General features: G+C 37.1%; 2 long non-coding RNA genes across 2 annotated transcripts in view; one reads left to right on the forward strand and one right to left on the reverse strand.

Moving 5' to 3' along the window:
• The window catches only part of LOC110257744 (uncharacterized), a 296,540-nt gene that overhangs the window by 201,753 nt on the left and 68,077 nt on the right, over positions 1-26,710 (forward strand). Inside the window, exons 8-11 of the long non-coding RNA XR_014835223.1 lie at positions 474-582; positions 7,801-7,897; positions 9,036-9,057; positions 10,421-10,532. This is a non-coding gene — a long non-coding RNA (uncharacterized LOC110257744). The remainder of the gene's footprint in view (positions 1-473; positions 583-7,800; positions 7,898-9,035; positions 9,058-10,420; positions 10,533-26,710) is intronic.
• LOC146394529 (uncharacterized) lies at positions 14,012-16,125 on the reverse strand. The gene is made up of 2 exons (XR_014835224.1): positions 15,999-16,125; positions 14,012-15,666 (listed from the first exon to the last, which is right to left on the reverse strand). It is a non-coding gene; the product is annotated as an uncharacterized LOC146394529 (long non-coding RNA).

A 26,710-nucleotide genomic window follows, 5' to 3' on the forward strand; every position in this document is an offset into this window, starting at 1 on the left:
TCCCAGACACCACTCTTACCTTTAGTTAAACTTTCAAAAACCTACAGTTTGAGGCTTTCTACCCACAAATAACCAGCCCAGCTCAACTCTTTGAAATTTAAAGTAACTCTTAATGGCTTAAAATATCTCAAAAGATAAAGAAAACACTGAGTCAGTAGAGAATGACAAGAGAGTGAATAGCTGGTGAGTGTTCCCTCTTTCAGACAATGAAAAGTACAAATTATTGAGATAGTTCCTTAAATTACCACCATAAAATCCTTAGGGGTAGAGATAAGGGCCAATCAGGAGAGCTTTCAAAACTGGGGTTCATTGGGTTACAGTTTTTCTTAGCTCAGGCTGCCACAACAAAATAGCAGACTAAGTGATTTAAACGGCAGACATTTATTTTTCTCCAACTCTGGAGGCTGGGAAGTCCAATATCAAAGTGTTAGCAAGGTCAGTTTCATTCTGAGATCTCTTCTCTTTGCTTGTAGGCAGCCACCATCTCACCATGCGCTCACATGACCTCTTTTTGTGTGCGTGCACACATATGTACACAGAGAGAGAAAGAGAGAGAGACTCTCCAGTGTTTCTTCTTATAAGGTAACTAATCCCTTCAAGAGGGCCCCACCCTCATGACCTCATTTCAACCTAATTACCTCCCATAGACATCTGCTCTGAGTACCATCACACTGCTGGTAAGGGTTTCAACTTATGAATGGAGGAGGGGGGCAAGCCTCAGCCCATAGCCCCTTTGTTCAGTCTGATCTTTCAACCCTATACATAGAAGATAAAGAAGGGAACTTTGTTTATAAAGTGCTTATTCTAGTCTGACACTAAGTTAAGGGCTTCAGTATACTATTTCATTTGATAGAATAAACCACACTGGGAGGCTCGGAGGGGTGAAATCACTTCCTCCAAGTCACAGAACTAGTAAACTTTGTAGATTCAAACCCTGTCCTATTTGACCCCAATGCTATAGACTTTCTGCTAGCCATTGGGGCCTTTCTTAAATTTTAATATTTACTGGTTAGCTTGTTTAAGAAAGATTGAGACCAAAGAATGCAGGCTCACACCTCCAAGGTCACATTAAACCACTTCGAATCAGAGAGTCAATGATTTTATTTCATAGAAGGAGCTATAGTTGGTCAAAAAGCATATATTTGTGTTTGCTCTCTAATCCATGAATGAGTTCAAGAAATTGATTTTTTTAAAATTGCTTAGTTAACATGAAGTCAGAGCAAAGGGATTTAGATGGTCTGCGAAAGTATTTATTTCAATGCTAGCTATTGTTTAGTGTTCTTATTCTGTTGACCACATGATTTTTCATGTACCTTCACATCAATATCATCTAGCTTAGGGAGGTAACAACTATATCAATCTAAATTCTTCATATAGCCAATTGTAGCAGCAAAAAGGAAGACGAAAAAGAAAAAGAAGCTCAATAACTGTTTGTTCATCTCCTTGCCATATCATTCAGTACACCTTCAAATATTTTGCTGCAGAGCCAGGTTTCAGACTTCCTTTACTTTGAAACCTGTGGATCTAGCCTCAAAAATCATCACCCCTCTCCCACATTGACTCAGTACTTAGCACTTCATTGCAGCTCCCCATTCCCCCACCCCATAGTTCTCCAGAGGTTGACAGTTTTTTTCTGTTAAGGGCCAGGTTGGAAACACTTTCAACTTTGCAGACATTTTTGATCTCTTTCGCAACTCTTCAACTCTGCCATTGTAACATGAAAGCAGCCACAGGCAATATGTATGTGAATGAGTGTGGCTGTGTGCCAGTAAAATTGTATTCACCAAAAAAAATGGTGGCAGCCCAGATATAGTCTGCTAACAGTAGTTTCCCACTCCTGCACAAGTAAATAATATAGTTTTTCCTAAAATTGGTATGATGAATGGAGGAACGTTCATTTACACCACAAATTTCATTAAAAAACTCAGTTAAAGCCCCACTGGAATTCTCATTTTTTTTTACCCCAAAGTCTGTTTCTGGCCTCTAGTAGCTCCAACTGTCTTCTCTCTTTCCTGTTCCAGTACAGATCTTTTCAAGGCCCCAGTATTCTCCAGAGCATTTCAATTCTTCCTCAAAGTTCACAAATCCCATTAAACAGTTACCATATCCATTGTCCTTTAAAAACAGTATAAGTGAGTGACTATTGTTATTAGAATGTGTCCCTTGAAGGTCTCGCTCCACTCCAACATTGCATTATGTCCAATAATCACGTGAAAAAGTATTCTTTATCATTAATCATCAGAGGACCACAAATTAAAAACTCAATCAAATATCATTATACACTCAGTAGAATGACTAACATTTTGTCAAATATTGACAACACGAAATGTTAGCAAGGACATTGCTAATTGGAGTGTAAAAATTTACAGCCACTTTGGAAAACAGTTTGGCAGGTTTTAAATAAATATTTATCTATCCTATGATCCAATCATTGTACCCCCATTATTTATCCAAGAGAAGTGAAACTGTATGTCCATATAAAAACCTGTATATGCAGGTACATAGAAGCTTCATCCATAATAGCCAAAAAATGGAAACAGGCTAGATATTTATCCATAGAAGAATGGATGAAGAAACTGTAGTATATTTATATCATGAAATACTACTCAGCAATAAAAAAAGGAATGAATTATAGCTATGGACTGAATGTTTGTGCCCCGCCATTCATCTGTTGAAGCCCTAACCCCCAGCGTGATAGTACTTGGTAATGAGGCCCTTGGGGGATAGTCGGGTCACGAGGGGCATCCTCATGAGGAGGATTAGTGTCCTTATAAAAAGAGACATGAGAGAGATGTTCTGTCTTGACCAGGTGAAGGTACAGCAAAAATGCACTGGTCTGCAAACTAGGAAGACGGTTCTCACCAGACATCAAATCTGCTGGGACCTTGATCTTAGAATGGACCTCCCAGCCTCCAGATCTGTGAGAGACAAATACTCATTGTTTAAGCCACCTAGTCTATGGTGTTTTTGTTATAGCAGTCTAACTGCCCAAGATGACAACTGATACATGACAATGTGATGTCAAAAATACTATGCTAAGTGCAAGAAGCCAGATGAAAAGAAGAGTACATACTGTATGATCCCTTTATGTGAAATTCTAAATAGACAAAAATAACCTATGAAAGAAACAGTTGCTTCTTAGATGAGATGTGAGGATGAACCTAGAACACGAGGGATTTTTCCAGGGCGATGGAAATACTGTGGGTCTTGATATGCATTGCTCAGACTTACTGAACAGTATACCTAAGATCTGAATGTTTCATCATACAGAAATTTTATCTCAGTAAAAAAAAATATTAAAAAACAATATAATTACTTGATATTTTAAAAGACCCAAGTTAACTGCCAGAGGTCCAACTGTCACATCTATATTCCAGGTAGTAAAAAGGAAGACAAATGGAAACGTAAAAAGAAAGACACATGTTTGCTGTCTAGTTATTCTTAAGGAGACTCAAAGTCTCACCAAGAACTTAGATCTAATTCTCATTGGACTACCCTAGCTAGAAGTGTGAAAATAGGCACATGTGCTATTTAGCCAAGCACCTTCCAGATAGAATAAAATCTGTATTTATAATACACGAACAAGGCAAGAAATGATATTGGCTATCTACTGGTAATTTCGACGACATTGCAAAAAAAAAAGTGTGCATGCACACACACAATTTCAGGGCATTCGGCTGTTTTCACTGAATCCCATTTTATCTGAATTTTATATTAAAAACCACTAATCTAGGGAGTTTGAGCAACTGGTTGTTTTATATATATATATATATGCATGGCATGCAGAAGTTCTTTTGCCCAGAATTGAACCCACACCATAGCTCCACAGCTGGAGCCACATCAGTGACAACACTGGATCCTTAACCCTCTAGGCCACCAGGGAATTCCTCACCTAGTTATTATTAAATAGTTAATGAAAAGTGTGTAGATGGCAAATTCACATGTAAGTGGGCATTCAGGGGACACAAGAAAATGCCATACTCACCTACCTGGAATAAATTTTGTTGTCTGTGCCTCCCAAAGGCTGCAATCTACTAAATGGTTTGTTCTTAATTGAGCAGCATTTAATTCTTCTGCCATCTTAATATATAATATGTGAAAGTAGGAAGAGAGGCCACTTCACTTAAGTGTACATTCTACTTAGACACTTGATTTGATGACATTAGTTCACAGGTGTCTCTACTTCAATTAATTGCATATTGACGAAATGTGTAATTTAAACTCAATACAAAACTGAAGTATTCGAATGATAGTCTCTTCAATATAATTATTCTGCATAAGTTGGAGTGCTGACAAAATGTTGTCCTTTATTTTTTTAAATAATATCTTCAAGTATGTTCAAGATTAGATAACACAGAAAATGTCAAGATATGACAAATATGAAATGAAAATAAGATGAAAACTTTATATCTTTATTGAATTTTTCCTCCATAGATTCACAAATGGTTTTTCCTTATGAAATCATGTCACAGACATCCAATGCCCTGCATAACTTTTTTTCAGCCTGATTTGAAGAACAACGGGAAGTACCTTTAAAAAAAGGGCCACATTTTTTTTAAAAGGCCACATAAAGACACAGTATTTTTGCTGACCAGTAAGTTAGATGTTGATCTGTAAAAATAAGCTGACTTCTTTTTATTGTAATAGCAAAGAGAAAATGAAAATGATTCAATTCAACAGAGGAAATACACAACTTATTCTATACACTATATTTGAGGACTGACTTAAATGGCTTTATTTTTCTTTTAAATCGACCTCTTGCCAGAGTAGATATTGAGGAAAAGTAAATGCCTGTGTCCTTTCACTATACCCAGAATGTGAAAAATGTCCTTCTATCACTGAGTCATTCACAGACAAAGCACCACACTGCTAAATTAATATTTCACATCCAATGATAATAAACTTAGTTCTATTCATTGAGTACCTAGTCAGTGGTGGGGCATTTACATACAATATTTCTGTGGTTGGCTGAATAATGGCTCCCTCAGGTCCTGATCCCTAGAACCTATGAATGCTACTTACATGGCAAAGGGGATTTTTGTAGATTTGATTAAATATAGGATTTTGAGATGAGGAGATTATCCTGGATTACCTGGGTGGGTCTAGTGAAATCAAAAGGTCCTTAAAAGAGAAAAGGCAACCGTGAAGATGTTGCCAAAATTCAGCCTCTTTCCACAGGTGCTGAATTGAAATGCAGAGACAGAGTTTTGGGTAAAAAGAGAAAAAAAGCTTTATTGCTTTGTCAGACAAAGGGGGCCATGGCAGGCAAATGCCTTAAAGACTGTGCCCCCCATTGGACAGAATTGTGAGGAGTTGTATAATAAGAAGGAGAGGAACAGGTTTTCAGATAGGAATCAGGACTGGGACAAACTTGCATTCTTCTTTCTGGGAGGGAATCTTAGTCATCAAAACTGGAGTCAGGAGATCTCGACCTAATCATGATGGTGGTCTTCTGGTTTATTGCCTAGAATTACAGTACTTGCAAAAAGCGCATATTGATCAGAGATTTAGAACAAACTAGGAAGGTTCCTGAAAAACATCATGTGCTAATAATCTTTAACCCATAGTCAATTATGCTCCGGGTGCCTGATCTTTAGCTTATGAGTGATTGTGTTTAGGCTGCAATTAAGTCAGGGAGAAGGACAAGGAAGGACTCTAAGCTGTTTAGTTTTAAAGTATTCATTTCTAAAAGAAGCATAAGGAATACAACTTTTCTCTTAGGTGTATAGGATGCCTATATTTTTATGCGTTTTCCTTGAGAGGGAATCAGGATCCTGCCTCAAGGCTATACTATTGTTGCTTGACTGTTCTTCCCTTCCCCATCAGCACCTGTCTGAACCTGCCCCTAGGAACTCAGGGAAAGCCGTGGAGGCTGAATGAGGCCCATTTTCTAAGAACAAGAAATGGGGGACACAGGCTTCTGCGCCCAGGAGCCCCATAGGGCCGTGCTCGGTTTCAAAGATTCAACCAGAGATTTGAAAATGTTATGCTGCTTGAAGACAAAGAATCCATGAACCAGAGAGGGCATTGAATTCTGACATACTCTTAGAAGCTGAAAGAGGCAAGGAATAGATTCTCCCCTAGAACTTCCAGAAAGAATCAGGCCTGCTGACACCTTGACCTTAGCCCAGTGAAACTGATTTTGGACTTTTGGCCTCCAGAACTGTAAGAGAATAAATTTGTATTGTTTTAAGCCACTAAATATATGGTAATTTTTTACAACAGCAATAAGATAGTAATAGAATTTTTAATTTTAAAACTACCCTGGGAGGATTATTGCTAAACACACACACATCTGATGAGGAAAATGGAGACTCAGAGAGAGGTTAAAAAAAAAGCGATTAACTAAGAGTTCCCTGCTGGTGCAGAGGGTTAAGGATCTGGCGTTGTCACTGCTGTGGCTCTGGCCACTACCATGGCACAGGTTTGATCCCTAGCCTAGGGACTTATGCATGCTTCGGGCATGGCCAAAAAGAAAAAAACAAAAACCCCTAATAACTAGGCAAATGTACCCAGCTAGGGAATGGCAGAGAGAAGCATGGCATCTAGGTATAGCTTGATGCCCACAGATCATTTTTCCCTGTCATACTGGCTCAGTATGAGCCATCAAGGCACATTTCACTTTGTCTTATTCCAAAAGATTTTCCTTCTGTTTAGAAAGAAAAGCAAATCGGTGTCCCATGTCATATGCATTTCAAAGGGAAGGTATTTGTTCTAAACAATGAGGTGATTAAATCAAATGTTCGCAAAACCCGAGCCTCTCTTTCCATGGGGGGCTTTTATATACCAAAGTAAACTCCTTTGTCCCTATAGGTATGGGAAATACAAAGCAGCTATCACCAGTGGATTCTGAATGAAAACACCAGGGAGATGGACTGTAAACTTAAGAGTTCCTCCCTCATACCCAGTGAAGTCACACTTGCATAGTTGTGATCGAGTCTAGCTTCTGCCTGAAAGTTAGTAATTCTCTGAAGCTTCTTTGTAATGAATATCCAGGCTTCATAAGAATTCACCTTTTGCTAACCAAATAGAAATTCTAAAGGAATTTTCCAGAAACATCATCTGGGGCTATATTTTTTAATATTTCAGAAGTGTTGAGTTAAAGGATGGCTTCATAAATCTTAAAGGCATAGAATAAAGCAAATAATGAAAAAGCAAAATATTTTGCTGAACCATGATAATTATATCTTCCCAGTATGTATTGGGGCTGGGGCGGGGTGTTGGGGGGGAGAGCGGTTAACTTCAAAATCCCTGGAAGGTTGTAGATTATGAGAGAAATGACCAGATCATTTGTGATTTGCTCTTTATTCAAATGAAATCATCTAACTTCATCTACCAGAAAAATTTTGACAATTTCAGTGGATGTATTTCAATAAGCTGTTGAAGAAACATCAGAAAAGTAGTCTTAAATGATGCAGAGTATATCGGAATTAGGCTGGTAAAAGAGTGACATCTTGTGGTAACAATTAGCAACAAAAATCCCTAAAGTTAGGAGGAGGCACATAAAATGGGGGAAAAAATAAAATAAAATAAAAGCCTTATTAAATCTTTGTTCTTGAAGGTAAAATGAACTTTTTTCATTTGACTTTTGGCTGTGAGAAAAAATTCTTGCCTTCTGCTTTATGATTCTATTTCACAAAAGTGTTTAATTTAGAAAATTTTAAAAACCCTTGTGAAACTAGACTAGGACAATGCAAATATTTCCTTCTTTAAACTCATGTTTTAAAACAAAAATATTTTATATCCAAAATTCGTGTCACATGAGAAACTTTGTTTCTTTTCAACTTTGAATAAAAATAGAGGAAGCAAGTGTTCCCCTCCAGTGCCTGTGGTGAACGCTCTTGGCAAATTCACCAACGTTCCTTTCTGCTGACCCCAGCCATCACCTGCAGATCAGGTGAGTAGTTCAACAGTCCAGGCCTTCTCTCTGCCAGAGATCTATTTCTAGTGCCTGAAATGAGTCCTGCCTGCCTGCTGGAAATGCCTGGAAGTTAAAACCCCCATGAACCAGTTTCAATTAAGAGGGCAGGGCGCAAAGGAATAAAAATACCTTGGTTATCAGTGGGACAACTCTGAGTTGTGTTCCACATGTATTTTCAGGGGGTCCCAGCAGGATTGTGCTCCAGTTTCCCATGCTCAGGAATGTCCCTTTTATTTCCTTTTTTTTTTTTTTGTCTTTTTGCTATTTCTTGGGCCACTCCCGCAGCATATGGAGGTTCCCAGGCTAGGGGTCTAATCGGAGCTGTAGCCACCGGCCTACGCCAGAGCCACAGCAACGCTGGATCCGAGCCACGTCTGCAACCTACACCACAGCTTACGGCAATGCCGGATCGTTAACCCACTGAGCAAGGGCAGGGACCGAACCCTCAACCTCATGGTTCCTAGTCGGATTCGTTAACCACTGCGCCACGTCGAGAGCTCCTTATTTCCTTTCTTTTCCTAACTCCCTTACCATGCCTCCTGGGGTCACTATCCAGTAAACTACGGCACCCAAATCACCATCTCAGGGACAGCTTTTAGAGGCATCCAAACCAGTACAGTGATCTACCCACGTTGCACAACGCACGTGCATGTGTTAAAAGGTGAAAAAAAAAAAAGGGTCCTAAGCATTTTTTACTAGTTTCATTAGGAAAACACCAGCATGAAAAAAGCAAAGACAAATGTAGCACATTTTGGTTTTACTGCAACCATAAAGCCTTTCACAGCTGCTCACTGACCTACGTCATTCCCCCGTGGGCTTTCTCTTTGTGGGAATGGCAGTTCAACAAGGGGAACTCCTCAGTAAGGCAGGAGGGCAGCTCCACTCCAGGCATTGTGTATCCATTCTAAGTCCCTGAAAGAAAACTTGGACTGGGTGCTAAAACCTGGGTTGACCAATTGACTTACTAAATAGTTAGGAAATAATATATGAAGACTGTGTACTTGAAAACTCAAGAATGAGAAATATATTTTACAAAACATATTTCTTCATTAGTCATTGTCTTTTGTTCTTCCTTAACAACCACTTTAATCAAGTGTTTTTCTTCACTTTCAAGGGCATGTGAGGAGCAGAGAGGAGTAAGTATCTCAATATTTTATACAAACCAGGTCCCAGACCAGAATGTAATATACAAGAAGGGGTTGGGGGGAGGTGGTGCAGCTAGTCAACACTTTCACCATCAATCACAGGTAAATTTCAACCCTGGTTACAACTTTGCATCAAGAGTCAATTTATTTGACCTGATGGCAATGGAAGGGCAAAAAAAAAAAGCTGTTTTATATTGGCATGTTGAAAATTACAAAATAAATCTCAAATGTATTCACATGAACTCTTGGTCGCAAACAAATCAAATGTGCTAACTACAGCATGTGACTAATAGCACTTTATACCCCAAGTGATGTTGGTAAAGTTATGTTTTTATTTCCCTTTAGCAGAAAGCTATTTCAAGCCTGTTATTCATCTCCCCAAAGAGTAAATTTGTGAAGTTTCACAGTCATTAAACTAAAGAGAGAGGATTTATCTGCCCCATGTTTCAGAATAAATGCCTTTTTTTAAACCACAATATGTTCTAATATCCAATCCCCATTTTGAAATAAATGCATGTCTCCTTCCTCATTGCATTTTCGAGTGCCAAAGTATCACTGTATCTTTAACTATAGTAATATTAATAGTGAGGCATTCTCCATAGTATTTTATCTTTTTCCTTTTTTTTTTTTTTTTTAGGGCCACACCCACAGCATATGGAAGTTCCCAGGGTAGGGGTCGAATCAGAGCTGTAGCTGCCGGCCTACAACACAGCCACAGCAATACCAGATCTGAGCTGCCTCTGTGACCTACACCACAGCTCACAGCAATGCCGGATCCTTAACCCACTGAGCGAGGCCAAGGATCAAACCCGCAAGCTCATGGTTACTAGTCAGATTTGTTTCTGCTGAGCCATGAAGGGAACTCTCCCTAGTATTTTACATATACTGATTTTGTTTTGTGTTTCTTTTTACAGTCTCACCTGCAGCATATGGAAGTTCCAGGGCAGGGGTGAGTCAGAGCTACAGCTGCCAGCCTACACCACAGCCAGATCCTTAACCCACTGAGCCAGGCCAGGGATCAAACAACATCCTCATGAAGATTGGGTCAGATCTTTAACCCGCTGAGCCACAGCAGGAACTCTGTACATATACTGTTAAATTTAATGCCTATAATACTGTGATATAGTTATAATTACATATGTTTTATGGATGAGACTAGTGAATCTTTAGGGAGGTTGCCCAAATTCTGATCCATCTGACTGAAAACTCAGGTTCTTACCTATGGTATCAGCCAGCTTTTGCTGCATAGTAAGCAATCACAATATCTTAATGGCATACAAAGCTAGACATTTTTTCTCACTTGTCTGCACATTAAGCTGGGGTGGCTCAGCTGATCTTATTTGGGTTTAACTAGATGCTCCACATTGAGGATTGGATTCAGGTCTGCTCCACGCATCTCTCGACCTCCATGGATCAACAGACTAGCTGGACCATGGACTTCTCACAATGATGACAGGAGCGCAAAGGTAAGTGGAACACAGGAGGCCTCATGAGTTCTAAACTCAAAACGGTACCATGTTGTTTCCACCTGCATCCCCCTGACCAAAGCAAGTCATGTGGCCAAGCTCAAAATTAAGGAGCATGGAAGTATATTCCTCTTTCAGTAAACGAACATGCAAAGTTACATGGCATAGAGTGCAGATACTGGAAATGGTGAAAAATTAGAAACGAAAATTCAGCATGTTCTATTTGGGCTCCTGTAGTGGTATAATCTTTCAAAAATAATTTGAGAGGTATGTATTTGTAGTGAGGCAAGGAATGAGCTATCATCCAAATACAATCAGTGTGCTATAAGGATATCAAATGTGGTTAAACAAAACACAGGTGATATAGCTCTAAGTTCTGAAATCCTAAAGTCTAGCATCATTGGCAGCGTCCATGATAGGTCAAATCATGAAGCAGGCAAATTTGTCTTTGACACTTCTTAATCACACCTCTAATCATCCCCGCTTTTATGCCTCTGTCTTTTCTATTTCTCTGGTCTCCATAACAAAATGTTTCATCCCTGCAGTGCATTCTCCCAAAAACCCTACCCGCTGCATTTCAAGGCTTAGCTACCTGATAACTAACGCCCCTTGAACCAGTGACAACTGAATAGGTTTTTGCTTAAAGTCATCTACATTTTAACTGAGGATTCCTGGGCACAGAGTGTGTGCACTTAAATAGCAGTTGCCAAAAAACTTTTTGGAAATAAAAGTAAACTTAATTTAAAGCCCAATTTATTAAAAGATAGTGATACTATTAACCTAGTATTAGTCAGATGGCATTAATATAATTATTAATAATCAACTATTATTAGTTCACTTGGGGGGGCAGGGAAGAGACAAACCTACTTGTTCTCTTAGTCTCCCCCTGTTATCATCTTGATGACCTCTGAAGATCTTCCACAAAATACCTAGGTACCAATGAGCACAGTTTATAAAGCCATACCATAAACTCACAAATCGGGAATGTCTAATAGACCCTCTCATCTTTTACTTCACACTGAGTCTCCCATAATGTCTGTGAAAGCAAAAAGCTGTCTTAGTCCCATGCCTCTGTGATGTGATCTGAGATACATGTCAAATCTTCTTTCCGTTTACTCTCCTGCAGTGCCTGAATATCCACAAGTGGAGGTACCACAGCTTTGGTCTAGAGTATTTTCTTGTCCAGAAGCCCTTTTTAAAGTGTGAAATCTCAAATAATCCATCAGTCCATTAATGTATTAGCTCTTTTAGGGTTTGGGGAGTGGCCTATATACAGTACAGAGTATACAATATAGTATAGAGTATTACAATGCAGATACAGTATAGAGAATACAATATACAGATGCAGCATAAAGATACAACACAGAACATTCAATACAGTATAGAGCTGCATGAATTATATGTCAAAGGGGTCAAGAGAAACTCTGAAAAATGTGAGCAGGGGAAAAAGGGAGATGAAAGTAGAAAGGTGAGGTGACTTAACAGTAAAGCCTTGTCTGAGAAACACTTTTTCACTAAGCGAGCTCCACAAGCTACCATCTAGAAATCATTTTTTCTGAACACAGAGCCCTTAGGAAGTTCACTTATCTCTCCTTCTGTGGAGAAAAGCAAGTAGGTAGACTTCCTTTGGATTCCACTTTTATTGTGAGATTTGCTAAAATTCTGATTGATCCTGAGCTCAAAAGATCCATTTCAAACAATATATTTTTGGAAGGACTTGCCCAGGGAAGAACAGCCTCAAATTCACTTATTTCATATTTTTTTAATTATTTTTTTAATTATAGTTGAGGTACAATATTATGCCAATTTCTGCTGTACAGAAAAGTGACCCAGTCATATATTAATATATGTATATATACACACACACACATTCTTTTTCTCATGTTATTTTCCATCATGGTCTATCCCAAGACTGGATATAGCTCCCTGTGCTGTGCAGTAGTACCTCATTGCTTATTCATTCTAGATGTAATACTTTGCATCTACCAACCCCAAACTCCCAGTCCACCTTCTCCCTCCCTGCTCCCACCTGGCAACCATAAGTCTGTTCTCTATGTCTGTAAACTGTTTCTGTTTTGTAGATAGATGCTGGGAAGGATAAATAGGACAAAATGGATATAGATGAGGGTTATCTGATAATTGTGTTATATCTTCTAAAATCTATCACATAGTAAATGATCAATTATGCTTTATGAAGAGTTAAAAAATATAGAACTCATTGAATTACTATAGGATGACTTATTATTTGGACTAAGAATATGCTACCAAGTCACAAGTGGTTGCTGAAAAGGTTCAGATTCATAAAACATAAAAAGAATTTAATGTTTCCTATAAAATTCTTCAGGACTTCACTAGGAACTTCCAGTATATTTGTTTAACTCAGTTCAGCAAATGTAATTGTTGCCTATTTACTGCCAAGCAACATGCTCAGTGCTGGAAAGGCAGAGATAAACAGGACATTATCTCTGCCCTCAACATGCTCAAAATCTAAGTGAGGAAGACAGAGATGTTGCCTCTGGCTCTCAAGGGGGAGGTAAAAGGGCAGTCAGAGGTGGTCCTCTAACTAAGGTGGGCCTTGAAAAGCCATTGGAAACTTAAAGCTGAATAAATATATGATCAGATCAGCTTTCTCAAAAGAAAAAAAAAACACTCAGGCAGGGATAAAAGGGGGTCAAATTAGTTGAGTTTCTTACAATCAATCAGTTAACAGCTATTTATAAAGACAAAATAAAATGTGGAGTTTGTGGACAGAGGTATTTATTTCTTCCAGGTGACCTCAGGAGGGAAAAATAATGAAAACTCAGTACTCAAACAAAAGGTATATAAAAGATGACTACTTGTTCATATATATGAAAAAACTAAAATTTTCCAACTCCTAAAATGCATTGTGAGAGCTGTCATGCTAACAAATGTTCCCTCTGAGAAAGAAACCAAGAACTCCATTCTCAATACTAGTGAAACAGCTGCTAGGAATAAGACATGAGTCCTATCATAAAGAGGCTCATTCTTTTTAAAAAAATTATTGGAGTATAGTTGACAATGTATTAATTTCAGGTATACAACAAAGTGAATCAGTTATACATATATCCATTCTTTTTTTCCCATATAGGTTATTAAAAACTATTGAACAAATTTCCCTGTACTATACAATAGGTTTTTGTTAATTATCTATTTTATATAGTAGTGTGTATATGTTATTCCCATCCTAATTTATCCCTCCTCAGCACAGTTTCCCCTGTGGTAAACATAAGTTTGATTTCAACATCTGTGAGTGGGTTTTTTTTTTTTTTTTTTGGTTTTATAAAATAAATTTTATTAAAATATAAAATACAGTATAGGTAACTTAAAATACTGTGTTAGTTTCAGGTGTACAGCAAAGTGAATCAGCCATGCATGTACATATATATCCATTCTTTTTCAGATTCTTTCCCCATGTAGGCTATCATAGAGGATTGAATAGATTTCCCTAAGCTATATAGTAGGTCCTTGTCATCAGTTTATTTTGTATATAGTAGTGTGCATATGCCAATCCCAACCTCCCAATCCATCCCTCACCCCACTGTTTCCCCTTTGGTAACCATAAGTTTGGTTTTGAAACCAGTGAGTCTTTTTCTGTTTTGTGAATAAGATATTTTGTATTGTCTTTTTTTTTTTAGATTCCACATATAAGTGATATCATATGATATTTGTCTTTCTCTGACTTCAGTTAGTATTACAATCTCTAGGTCCATCCATATTGATATAAATGGCATTATTTTGTTCTTTTTTTATAGCCAAGTAATATTCCATTGAGTATATGTACCACATCTTCTTGATCCATTCCTCTGTTGATGGACATTTAGTTTGCTTCCATGTCTTGGCTATTGTAAATAGTGCTGCAATGAACATTGGGGTGTATTATCCTTTTGAATTATGGTTTTCTCCAAATATATGCCCATGAATGGGATTGCTGAATCATTTTGTAGTTCTATATTTGGATTTTTTTTTTTTTTGTCTTTTTTTACCTTTTCTTGGGCCGCTCCCGCGGCATATGGAGGTTCCCAGGCTAGGGGTCGAATCAGAGCTGTAGCCACCAGCCTACGCCAGAGCCACAGCAACGCGGGATCCAAGCCGCGTCTGCAACCTACACCACAGCTCACGGCAACGCCGGATCGTTAACCCACTGAGCGAGGGCAGGGATCGAACCCGCAACCTCATAGTTCCTAGTCGGATTCGTTAACCACTGCGCCACGACAGGAACTCCTGGATTTTTAAGGAACATCCATACTGCTCTCCACATTCCCACTAGCAGAGTAGGAGGGTTCCCTTTCTCCACACCCTCTCCAGCATTTATTTTTTGTAGACTTTTTGATGATGGCCATTCTGACTGGTGTAAGGTGTTGCCTCATTGTAGTTTTGATTTACATTTCTTCAACTATTAGTGATGTTGAGTATCTTTTCATGTGCTTTTTGGTCATATGTCTGTCTTCTTTGGAGAAATATCTGTTTAGAACTTCTGAGCATTTTTTGACTGGGTTGCTTGATTTCTTTGATATAAAGATGCATGAGATGTTTGTATATTTTGGAGAAGGAACACTTGTCAGTTTCTTCATTTGCAAAGATTTTTTTTCCCATTCAGTGGATTGTTTTTTCATTTTGTTAATGGTTTCCTTTCATATTCAAAAGCTTTTACGTTTAATTATGTCCCATTGTTTATTTTTGTTTCTATTTTTATTACTCTAGGAGTTGGATCCAAAAAGACATTGCTGTGATTTATGTCAAAGGGTGTTCTGCCTATGTTTTCCTCTAAGAGCTTTATAGTATCCAGCCTTACATTTAGGTCTTTAATCCATTTTGAGTTTATTTTTGTATGTAGTATTAGGGAATGTTCTAATTTAATTCTTTTATGTGTAGCTGCCCAGTTTTCCTAGTTCCACTTATTGAAGAAACTATCTTTCCTCCATTGTTTATTCTTACAGAGGTTCATTCTTAGTTGAAACAGAACTACTGTATTAATCTTCATGGAAACTTTTATTTGAAGTAGCTGCCCCGCTGGTATGGATAAAATTAACTTCAGTTTGCATCAGGCTTACATGTCTTCACATCGTGATAAATTTCTGAGAATCACCTTGTCACCAGTATACTATGCAAAACACTGTAAAAACAGGCAGAAGATAAAATGTTAGCCTCCATAATCAGTGCTGGATATTGTGTAGTGGGTAAAGATGACATTGGGAGTGGAGGTGTCACCCCATCAATTAAGAAGGCATCATTGAATGTCAGCACCCAGAGCTCTACCTGGTATAGAGCAGCACTCAGAATATTTGGTGGATAAGTGAATGAAGAAACAGAAAAAGTAAATACCAAAAAAAAAAAAACCCACAAATGACTTCCTTATGATAATTATGTCTGAAATGGTAAGAAAATACTAATGACCTCCATCATGCAGTTACAATTTAAAAAAGCATAACAAATATTTTGTCATACCATCTCAGTTTTTTTTCCCCATTTTCATTTTCTGCAGTTCAGAGCACTATCCATTTCCATCAGAAGTGCAGATATGTTTCAGTTCTTAGAAGAGCTTATGAAGTGAGTTTTTTCCCCTTCTGGTCCCTTAGTGAGGAAAAATATTTTATGAATAAACAAAATTTGAGATTAAATTGATACACTCAAAATAATATGGGAAACATATCTAGGAAATTATGGCAGATTGTAGTACAAGTGAGTGGTCATTAATACCACCACTGTTTGTGGGGCACAATCCCATCCACAGAAAGAGAGATGAATCCCTAAATCCACCAGAAATAAAATTAAAATGTGACCCAATATGTCAAAACTCTGTGAACATTTTTATGACCCATCAATTGTATCATTGCAAGTTGTTCAAGAGAAGATTTTGATGAACATCAATTTCTACATTAAGAAAAATAAATGAGCCTCCATTTCTTTCTTTCTCTTTGTTCTCACCTTCAAGTTGTTAAGGTCTTTGAGAAGAATAAAAGATGACACTTCAGTAGCTCACAAATCAGACTTAACTGTTCCCATGTCACTTTGAGTTTAGAAAAGATTACTTTCATCTAACAACCCTCTCAGATACAGTACTACAGTGGGGTACTATGTCACCTCCAGAAATGATTTACACTGTACCTATCTAAATTTTAAAATATTAGAGAACTCTGCCTTCTATCTATCTCCATGCTTTAAAAGCAGCCCTCAACAGTGCCTTAATAGCAGAAAGAACAAAGACAAATGCTTTACTATTCCTTAACTAATAATCATAAATTAAGTTAGTGTTTTAAAAGAGGTTCAAAATAGAGGTCAAAATGAATACACACAACTGTTCTCTAATTTTCCAGTCACCATAAGAGAAATATTCCAAACCTAAGATTTCATCACTTTTCATTCAAAAAAGCATAAACTAAATGTAAGAGCCCTTGTGAGGATTACAAATATGAATAACCCCTTTCCTCAGAGAACTCCCAGTCTAGCAGGGACAATGAGAGACGTACACAAATAATATAAATGTACAGAATAATAAGATAACTGTCCTAAAACGTCCAAAGTGCAGCAATGCGTAGGGAAAGAAGAAGTAACTTCAGAACTAACCAGGACTGGGAATGTGAGGGCACTCTAGTTAAAGAAAATGGGGAGTTCCCATCATGGCACTGTAGAAATGAATCTGACTAGGACCCATGAGGTTGTGGGTTCGATCCCTGGCCTCGCTCAGTGGGTTAAGGATCCAGTGTTGCCATGAGCTCTGATGTAGGTCACAGACGCAGCTTGGATCTGATGTTGCTGTGGTGTAGCCCTGCAGCTGTAGCTCGGATTGGACCCCTAGCCTGGGAACATCCATATGCCTCAGGTGTGGCCTTAAAAAGCAAAAAAAAAAAAAAAAAAAAAAAAAAAAGAGAGAGAGAGAGGAAGAAAGAGAAAAGAAAATGTCAGTTGCATTTGAGATTAATTTGAAAGTGATGTGAGGTTGCACTAGAGGAAACATCAGATGGACACTAACAAGATGGCTATTATAGCCCAATGATGAAACTTCAAACCAGGACATCAGCAAGGGGAATGGGAAGGATGGTCCAAATTTAAGAAATACAAAGAGACATAATGACTTCCAGTTTCAAGTTCCACATGTAAGGAGCTTGGAAGTCACTCATTAACAAGTGAAAGGCTGAATAGACTAAAATATCAGTGACTCCTTTTGGATTCAAAAGAGAGAAGAGGACATGGGACAAACTTTGCCACTGCTCCCAAGGTTGAGGAGACAGAAAAGTGAATGTGTTACCGAAACTCAGCCTCTGTCCACTGATGCCAATTAGAGAAGTAGAGACGGAGTTCCCGTCATGGCTCAGTGGTTAACAAATCCAATTAGGAACCATGAAGTTGCGAGTTCAATCCCTGGCCTTGCTCAGTGGATAAGGATCCGGCGTTGCCATGAGCTGTGCTGTAGGTTGCAGACGCGGCTTGGATCCCGCATTGCTGTGGCTCTGGCATAGGCCGGCGGCTACGGCTCCGATTCGATCCCTAGCCTGGGAACCTCCATATGCCACGGGAGCGGCCCAAGAAATGGCAAAAAAAAAAAAAAAAAAGAGAGAAGTAGAGACAAGAGTTTTGGGTGAAGGAGAAAAGAAATAGAAAAGAAATGGGAGAGGAGAAATACCCAAATTCAGCCCACTTTAACCATACTGTCCCACCTAAGGGGAGAGAAAAATATTGAGAAACACTTTTGAAGTTCACAATACAGAGGCACAGGCTCACTAAATGATTGATATCTAATCATAAGACTATAGAATGCTTTCTCATCCAAGGACTGTGGGACAACTACCAAAGGTGTAACATACACATAATTTCAGAAGGAGAAGAAAGAGTGAAAGGAACAGAAGAAATATTTGAAACAATATTGACTGAGAATTTTCCCCAAATTGATGTCAAACACCAAACCACAGATTCAGGAAGCTCAGAGAACACCAAGCAAGATAAATGCCCAAAAAAAGGATACCCGGGTATATTATCTTCAAATGATAGAATATCAAAGATAAAATCATAAAGGAAGACAGAGGGAAAAAAATAATTTACCTGTAGAAGAACAAAGAAAGAATTACATTCAACTTCTCAGAAACCAGCATGCAAGAAGAGAGTGCAGTAAAATATTTAAAGTGTTAAGAGAGAAAAAAACAACAACCTAGAATTCTGTATCTTACCAAATTATCCTCTAAAAATGAAGTAGAAAGATTGTCTCAAACAAAACTTGAGGGCATGTGTTGTTATTAGACTTGCCTTGCAGAAAAAGTTTTTAAAAAATTTTTTTAGAGTAAAGAAAAATAATACAGGTTGGAAACTCAGATCTACATAAAGAAAGAAAGAACATCAAAGAAGAAATAAGTGAAAGTAAAATTTGTTTTGTTTTCTCTCGTTTTGTCTTTTGCCTTCTCTAGGGCCACTTCTACGGCATATGGAGGTTCCCAGGCTAGGGGTCTATTGGAGCTGCAGCTGCTGGCCTATGCCACAGCCATAGCAACATGGCATCCAAGCTGCATCTGCGCCCTACACCACAGCTCACGGCAACACTGGATCCTTAACCCACTGAGCAAGGCCAGGGATCGAACCCGCAACCTTGTGGTTTCTAGTCAGATTCATTAACCATGAAGCGATAACAGGAACTCCAAAAGTAAAATTTTAAAAAATTTTAGTTTATTATTCTTAATTGCACTAACAGATAACAGTTTTTTCAAAATAATGCCAACTACATATAGCAACATATATACATGCATATATGAGAAGAATGAGAGCAATGACAAAAGATTCAAGTGGGAGGAATTAGGATTATTTTGTTACTGCAAAATACATTACCTTGAAGTAGTATAGTGTGTTATGCCAGTGGACTTGGATTAGTTAAAAACTTATGCTGCACACTGTAGGGCATCCACTTAAAAATTTTTTGAAAAAATATAGCTTATATGCTAAGAAAGGAGAAAAAAAGGCATCACATAAAATGCTCAAGTAAAACCACAAAAGGAAGAAAAAGATTATGAAAGACAAAAATAGGAGCAAAAACTGCAAATAGGTAATTAACATAGTAGATATTTGTTCAACTATATCAGTAATTACTTTGAATTTCAGTGAATATAAATGCACCAATTTAAAGAAAGAGACCTGTATGTTATCTGCAAAAAATCCACCTTAAATATAAAGATATATATAGATTAAATGAGTAAAGGGAGTCAACAATATGGTGGTGGAAACTAAATTTTGTTGGTGATTGTGCTGTATTGTATCATATACAGAAGTCAAAATATATCAAATTTATATAATGTTGTAAAACAATGAAGTTAAAAAAATTTAAACAAGTAAAAAAGCTTAAATAAATGGAGAAAAATACACCATGCTAACACTAAGCAGCAGTAGGTGTGTTAATTTCAAACAGTGCAGACTTCACAGCAAGGGAAGTTATCAGAAATTTTAAAAAGACATTATATAATGATGAATAGGTCAATTGTCCAAGAAGACATAGCAATTCTTAATGTGTTTGTGCCTAACAACAGAATGTCAAACTACAGGAGGCAAAAACTGATATAACTTCAAGGAAAGATAGATCAATTGATTATCATAGTTGGAGACTTTGACACCTTTGTCTTTCTCAGAAATAGACAGATCCAGCAGGCAGAAAAATCAGTAAGTACATACATAGTTGAATTCAATAAAGCCATCAATCAACTGGATATGATTGACATGTAAGACTACTTCTTACAACAATAGCAGAAATCATATTTTTTTCAAGCTCACATGAACCAGTCACCAAGACAGACCAAATTCTGGGCCATAAAACACATCTTAACAAATTTAAAAGAATAGAAATCATGCACTGTCTGATCTGAGATCACATTAAAATTAAACTAGAAAGAAATTACATAAGATAACTGGAAAGTTCCAAGAAGACATACCAATGGCCAGTAAGCCCATGAAAAGATGCTCAGTATCTCTATTAGAGAAATGCAAATCAAAACTGCAATGAGACACTACCTCAGTCAGAATGGATGTCATAAATAACTCTACAATTAACAAATGCTGGAAAGAGTGTGGAGAAAGGGAACACTCTTACACTGTTAGTGGGTACATAAATTGGTACAACCAGTCTGGAAAATAGTATGGATGTTCCTCATAAAACTAAATATAGAACTACCATATGATCCAGCAATCCATCTCCTGGGCATATACCTGGACAAAACTATAATTCAAAAATACATGCGCCCCTGTGTTCATTGTACCAGTATTCATAGTAGCCAAGACATGGAAAAAATCTAACTGTCCATAGACAAATGAAGGGAATAAGAAGATGTGGTACATATACACAATGGAATATTACTCATCCAGAAAAAGAACAAAACAATGCATTTACAGCAATATGGATGTAACTAGAGATTTTCATACTAAGTGAAGTCAGAAAGAGAAAGACAAATACCATATGATATCACTTATACGTGAAATCTAAACTATGGCACAAACAAACCTACCTACAAAACAGAAATGGACTCACAAACATACAGGACAGACTTGTAGTTGCCAAGAGAGAGAGGGGATGTAATGGAATGGACTGGGAGTTTGGGGTTAGTAGTTGCAAACTGTTACATTTAGAATGGATAGGTAATGAGGTCCTACTGTACTGCACAGGGAACTATATCCAATCTCTTGGGACAGAACATGGTGGAAGATAATATAAGAAAAGGAATATATATATATATGAACTATGACTGGGTCACTTTGCTGTAAGGCAGAAATTGGCACACCATCATAAATCCACTATAATTTTTAAAATGTAAAAAAAAGATAACTGGAAAATCCCAAAATGTATAGAGATTAAGCAACATACTTTGAAATAACCCAAGTCAAAGAAGAAGCCTCAAGAGACATTTTAAAATATTTGAACTAAATGAAAATGGAAAACAACTTATCAAAATTGTAGAATGCAATGAAAACACTGCTTATGGGGATATTTATAGCACTGAATGCATATATTAGAAAAGAAGAAAGATATAAAATCAAGAATCTAAGTTTCCACCCATAAAATGTACAACATCAAGAGTTAACTCTAAGGTATACTATACATTTTAGGTGTTTATGATGTGTCAGTGTAGGTTTATCCTTGGTAAAAAACAAAAATGTACCATTTTGGTGAGTGATATTGATAGCGAGAGAGACAATGAATATGTAAGGGCAGGGTATATATGAGCAATCTCAGTACCTCCCTCACAACTGTGTTGTAAACCTAAAACTGATCTTAAGAAAAAATAAAGTCTTTAAAAAAGAAAGACGTTATCTCCAGGATTACATAAGTGCTAGAGTGTGGAAAATAAATGGGCAAAGACAAATATGAATTAGCTGCACCATCTGTATAACTGACAAAGCTGTGGCATTAATAAAAATTAGAAGCCAAGAAAGTAGGATATATGAAAAAGGAGAGATAATCATTTTTTTTAAAAAAAGGAGAGATAATGTGTTCAGGTTTAAACTATGTCGAATTTGAGGCCCACTTGGAACAATCATGTAGGAAATCCCACTGGAGAGTCATGGTATGAACTTCAGCAGATTATCCAATTTTGCGATTTCTTCTTGTTTGTGAGCAGAAAACCTAGACAGTAGAGTCTACCACAGGCTAGCTATTGTCACCTGCCCTGTGAATGAGACTCACCTGGAATGAAGTCAGGACCTCACTGAGCAACAAGACCCATCTGGAATGAGGTCAAGAAGAATATTTCAAATTACTAGCAAAATCCAGCAGTATTTAAATAGCTAGTCTTGGAACCTAGCTTGGACAAGATAGAAGGAACAGACTTTGCGGTTTTATTTCCCTATCTCAAGGTTCCTCGCTTCCCTTTGATTTCCATCACTTTTTCTTTAATATACCTAGAATTGCTACATCGTTTTCTTCAAGACTTTCAGAACTATTCTAGTTTTTCACCTTGCCATTAGCCCTTTTAGATCAGTATGTCCAGTGGCATAATTGAGTAGTTTCCAAAATGCAGTCTTTAAAGTGAGCTTTTTTAAAAGTCACTTTTGTCAGACTAAGAAATATAATAAAAAATTGGCAAGTTAGCAAGCAAGATTTGCCCTCCACCAAATCAGCACCATGGGAAAAGAAGAAGGAGGCAAAGAGGCAGGAGGAGGGGGAGGGAAAGGAAGAGGAGGAGAATGAAAAATGAAGAACAAGAAGGGAAGTAAGAGCGGAGGAAGGAAAGGAAGAAAGAGGAAGGAAAGAATGTCTTGATTGAATCCATTGAGGTAGACTAGAATCACATAAAGATGATTGTTTTCAATAATTCAAGTCAATATAGAGGCAAGAAATTAAGATATGCCAGTCTTCAACACTCATCAGTCAGACACAGCTACATTCATTCATTCTGCTTCAAACACATAGACCCTACCTAGGTCTATTAGAAGTATAAAACAAGGTCAAACATAGAGAGGATCTTGAGTCCTGAAAATTTTGTATTTATCCAAGCTTTGATTTGTATTAAATATGTGAACTAGAACATCTTATTTACCTTTTGAGCCCCAATTTTCTTGTGTATAAAATAGTTATAGTAATACTCACGTTATAGTGTTACTTTAAATTAAAATATGTATATGTGCTTATGCATCACCCACCATAGAACTCAACGAAATGTCACTAACGTCTAGTTTACTTCCTTGCAGAATAACTGTTAGAATTAATTGAAATAATGTGTTTGGAGGCACCTGGAAAGCAGTAGATTTGCCTGACAAATTTACAGAGTAATAAAGCAATGCTTAAAAAAAAAAAAAAACAAAGCTATAGCTATGTAACATTCTCATGATTCATTCTAAGTCGACATTGAGAATGAAGTTATTTTATTTTAATGAAAAATACCTTGTAAGCTTATTGAAGTTCTAAATATTATGCCTGCTAAAATAAAATTATAGTGCATTCCGTGGAATACTTTCAGTCACTGTAAAACACCATCTAACTGCAGTGCATATTTTTTAGATGCAAGCCATATTTGACTTTGAGACTATGTTGACTGAGAAAGAAAATGCAGTGTTGATTAACTTTCTAAGCCCCACTATATTTTCAAGATAATCATCTTCTACTCTACGCTTTAGTTGTATAAACGTGACTTTAATCTGTATCTATATGACCTCCAAAATTTAGCTTAAATGATTACAAACCCATAGATCTCTGACCCCTTGTGGCAGTTAATTGCAAAAGGTCTTCACGTTCATAAACACACAGCATGTTAATTTCTCATTAACTAAACAATAGGTCTCATGAATATTTGTGCTAATATTTTATGTATTATTGCTCTTGGAATTAATAAAATTAAATATCATCTCAAAGCATTTATGAGAACTCTTTCAAATAAGAGAAACCTAATTCAAATTAAAAATAATATTTAAAGGTTCATATATCTGAAAGTATATGAGTAAATTCAGGTGTGAATAGCTGTGGGGCCCAAACCATAAAAATAGTACTCCATCTCTTTAAATATCTCAGTTTTATCTCTCCTATTATTAAGCTTTATTCTCATGCTTACTTTATTGTGAAGGTGTTAGCCAAAAGCTAAAGGCTTATATAGGCAAATCCTAACAGTCCAGGAAAAAAGGGACTATCTCAGTCTCAACAATCTCAACAAATGTTCAAAGTCCATCTCAAATTCTTTAGCCCATGTCCATTCTGAAGTAATTACTGTGGCCAAGGAAATGGGATGCTCTGATTGGCCAGGCTTGAGTTACATGCCCACCCTTGGAGATAAGAATTGAATCAAAATCATCCAAAATGAATGGATTGAGTAGAAAAGGAGGGATGGTTTACCATAGGGAAATTGGGGTACTGTGACCAAAGTAAAGGGAAGGGATGCTGACCAGCAAAAATAGTAGATAGCGATTATAGCACTATGGAATCCATACTGGTAATTTGCAGTAATGCATTTTCTCGACCTGGGTGGATCTTAAAATGTTTCGATGCTTAGAAGGGAGTTCTCGCATTTGAAAGTTTGAGGATCTCTAATCAATTCTTCTTTCTGTAGATGTATATGGACTGATACCAGTTGAATATATGGATGAGGAAAGTTTCAATTTAGATAATTAGTGTGTCAAATATGATGCCTTAGATGGCTGCTTCAGAACTTCTTGTGCCTATAAGTCACTAGCTTAGTGAGTTTTCTTGGCCCATTATATAACTTCACAAATCATTGCCTGCTCCAGAAAGCAGAAAACACTATGAAAGAAAATTTTATAAAGCACATTTTCAGCAAGAATTTTCTTTCAATGGAAGTGTTTATCCTTGAATGTTCTGAGGTATCCAGGTTAGCTGCTTATGCAATGACTTTATGGATTTCTTTAGCACTAATTTGAAATTAGTTATGGGTTCTACAAATAAAGGCCTTTACTCTTTTAGTACTTCTTTCCATGAGATAACTTAGCTCAAAGTAATTGTATGAGGTTGATCATTACAGCATGTTCTAAATGAGCACAATTGTTATAATAACGAGCTACTCATAAGTGGCAAATACAACCCTTCCATCTAGTTACCTGGATGTTTATTCTTCCTTGGAAGGAAAATTTATAGTATCGTAACAATCTACTTCACAACTACTTTGTGTATAAATTTTTATGGAAGTAAATACTTGCATGATAAAGCTATTTTAATTATGTATCCTTTCAGCAATGTGGAGCCCTGTGGTTTAAATCTCATATAATGCTACCTAAATGACAAACTCCAGTCTATTCATAAAATCATTCCTTGTCTCAATTACACTGTCATATTTAGACCTCCAAATTGTATTCTCTAGTGCATTGCAACTGAATAGTTTTGTACTAAGAACATTCTGGTACATTTATACTAAAAAAATTGATTGTTCAAAGCAATTATTCATATGAAATTTATGAATAAGACAAACTCATTTACATTTTTCTTCTCCCTTTCCTTCTTATCATTCACCAATTATTTCTTTTTTTTTTTTTTTTTGGTCTTTCTGTCTTTTTAGGGCCGCAACTGCGGCACATGGAGGTTTCCAGGCTAGGGGTCCAATCAGAGCTGAAGTTGCCGGCCTAAACCACAGCCACAGCAACACATGACCTACACCACAGCTCACGGCAACACCAGATCCTTAACCCACTGAACAAGGCCAGGGATCGAACCTGCAACCTCATGGTTCCTAGGCAGATTCATTTCTGCTGTGCCATGACGGGAACCCCTCGATGCTTATCTTTGTACATTGTTGTTTATGTTTATACTTCTATGATTTTATTTGAAAGTCCAAAATGATACATTTGACTCCTTATTAAAGCAGTCCAAAAAACATAATTTCTCCCTTCTTCTAACATTAAGTGCATTATTTCTAACATTGCTTGGAAATACAGTGTTTATATTATCATGTCTTCCTAATCCCCACATGTATTTTAGTCTTAGCTCTGCATTTAAAATATACTTGGTGCTCACCACTAGTCCTTTATCTAGTCATTTATCAGTTGGCTGAAGTTTATCCTCTTATAGTTTTCTTAAGAAGCGCTTATGATAAAAATACCCCTTGCATTCTTGCATATTCATAATTACTTTCTGTTTCTAGCTTGGCTAGATATAAAATCCTTGGTTCATTCTTTTGTTCCTTGAGTATCTTGTAGGAAGTTCACCATTGTCTTTTTGCCAGGAGTGATGCTACGGAGATATCTGAGGCCAGTCTCAGTGACTTGATTTTTTTTTTGCCTGATTGCCCAATGGATTCACACATTTTATATATATATATATATATATATATATATATATATATATATATATATATGAATCTCCTATATATATATTCTTATAGGTGTTGTACTAGAAAATAATTTTCATATTGTACTTGAGAATTTTCACGTGAGAAAAAGTATTTGGGCTCTGGGTGAGTGTATATTAGTAAAGATTTTCAAATTTGGATTCTTCATGTATCTTTAAGGTATGAGAAATTTACCAGCATAGGGTTCCATTGTGGCTCAGAGGAAGCAAATCTGACTAGTATCCATGAGGATGCAGGTTCGATCCCTGGCCTTGCTCAGTGGGTTAAGTATCTGGTATTGCTGTGAGCTGTGGTATGGATCACAGACATGGCTTGGATCTGGCATTGCTGTGGCTGTGGCATAGGCTGGTAGCTGGAGCTCCAATTCAACCCCTAGCCTAGGAACCTCCATATGCCTCGAGAGTGGCC

This window comes from Sus scrofa, chromosome X, assembly GCF_054392235.1.
Source record: "Sus scrofa isolate SSC_HxYL_T2T_F1_AM1 chromosome X, Sscrofa_HxYL_maternal_Yorkshire_Landrace_v2.0, whole genome shotgun sequence".
NCBI classification, from domain to species: Eukaryota; Metazoa; Chordata; class Mammalia; order Artiodactyla; family Suidae; genus Sus; species Sus scrofa.